This window comes from Trachypithecus francoisi, unplaced genomic scaffold, assembly GCF_009764315.1.
Source record: "Trachypithecus francoisi isolate TF-2019V2 unplaced genomic scaffold, Tfra_2.0 Lachesis_group8, whole genome shotgun sequence".
NCBI classification, from domain to species: Eukaryota; Metazoa; Chordata; class Mammalia; order Primates; family Cercopithecidae; genus Trachypithecus; species Trachypithecus francoisi.
The window spans coordinates 50,682,273-50,684,130 of NW_022681473.1; the positions used below are offsets into that span (position 1 = coordinate 50,682,273).

The window sequence follows — 1,858 nt, forward strand, 5'->3', positions numbered from 1 at the left end:
CTTTATTGGGGTCAGACCAGGAGTCCGTGGGTCTTGAGGATTTCTGTGTATTGGTCAGCTTTCTTCTCCACGTTCTTCTCTGCCAGTTTCCGTAGCCTTAGGAGCTGTTTCTTCTTCCAGTAGTGGATCTTGGCTTTCTCCTTCCTCTTCTCCTCCAGGGTAGCTGTCACTGCCTGGTACTTCCAGTCAACCTCGTGAGCCAGGCGCCCCAGATAGGCAGACTTTCTCATAAGCTTCAGATGCATGACCTTGAGGGCAGCAGGAACTGTCATCCGCTTTTTCTTTTCTTAGGGTGGTGGGATGATGTCAAACACCTTGAGGCGGTCCAGGGCAGCCTGGCCTCGCTTGGTCTTGTGGGGCAGCATGCCTCGCAGGGTCCGCCAGAAGATGTGGCTGAGGGCCCGGAAGTGGTAGGGGCCTCGGAAGAGTTGGTGTTCATCTGCTTGTGGAGCAAAACCAGGTACTTCAACTAGTTTCTGTGGAAATTGCCAGAAATGGCCGGACGTGGTGCGCACGCCTGTAATCTCAGCACTTTAGGAGGCTGAGCCGGGCCGATCACATGAGGTCAGGAGTTCAAGACAGGTGAAACCCTGTCTCTACTAAAAATACAAAAAATTAGCTGGGCGTGCTGGTGGGCACCTGTAATCCTGGCTACTCGGGAGGCTGAGGCAGGAGAATTGCTTGAACCCTGGAGGCGGAGGTTGCTTTGAGCCAAGATCGCGTCATTGCCCTCCAGCCTGGGCAACAAGAGGGAAACTCTCTCAAAAAAGAAAAAAAGAAATTGCCAGAAATGTTGATGCCCTCGCAGCATATGACCACCACCTTCTGGCCCAGCAGTACCTGCTTAGCTACGATGGCTGCCAGGAGGCCCAGGAGATGGCCTCAACCATTGAGCACCAGGACCTGCACCTCTGCCATCTTCAGCGGCCGCCTAGGAAAAGTGGTCTCCATTCTTGATTGGGCTCTCATAGGTATTGTGACCTTGATTATCTCTTCACAATATTAATTAACAAAATTGATTAACCTATTCATTTAACAACTATTTATTTGTCATCTGTTACATGCCAGGCAATGTGCTACATGTTAAACATGTAGCAGTAGACCAAACAAACAGACACAGTGCCTACCTTCATGGAATTATGGTCTAGTGGAGGACAGACCCCTTGTTCACTATATACAAACATACTCAGTTGACCCTTGAACAACATGGGGGTTAAGGGGTTGACCCCTTGCACAGTTGAAAATCCGTGTATAACTTTTGACTCCCCAAAAATATAACTACTAATAGCCTACTGTTGATCTTATTGATAACATAAATGGTTGATGAACACATATTTTGTATGTTATATGTATTATGTACTATATTCTTACACTAAAGTCAGCTAGAGAAAAGAAAATGTTATTAAGAAAATCACAGAGAGCCAGGTGCAGTGACTCACCTGGCATTTTGGGAGTAATCCCAGCATTTTGGGAGGCCAAGGTGGGCAGATCATTTGAGGTCAGGAGTTTGAGACCATCCTGACCAACATGGTGAAATCCCGTCTCTACTAAAAATACAAAAAAATTAGCCAGGCGTGGTGGTGCATGCCTGTAGTCCCAGCTACTCAGGAGGCTGAGGCAGGAGAATCGCTTGAACCAGAGAGGCAGAGGTTGCAGTGAGCCAAGATTGCACCACTTCACTCCAGGCTGGGTGACAGAGTGAGACTCTATCTCCAAAAAAAAAAAAAAAGAGAAGAAAAAAAAGGAAAATCACAGGGAAGAGAAAATATATTTACTTTATTAAGCGGAAATGGACCATCATAAAGGTATTTATCCTTGTCATCTTCCCATTGCATAGCCTGAGCAGGAGGAAGAAGAG

The 1,858-nt window shown here is 47.0% G+C and overlaps 1 pseudogene; it reads right to left on the bottom strand.

The window, feature by feature from the left end:
* LOC117081559 lies at positions 1 to 454 on the bottom strand (annotated as a pseudogene).
* Positions 455 to 1,858: the final 1,404 nt, after the last annotated feature.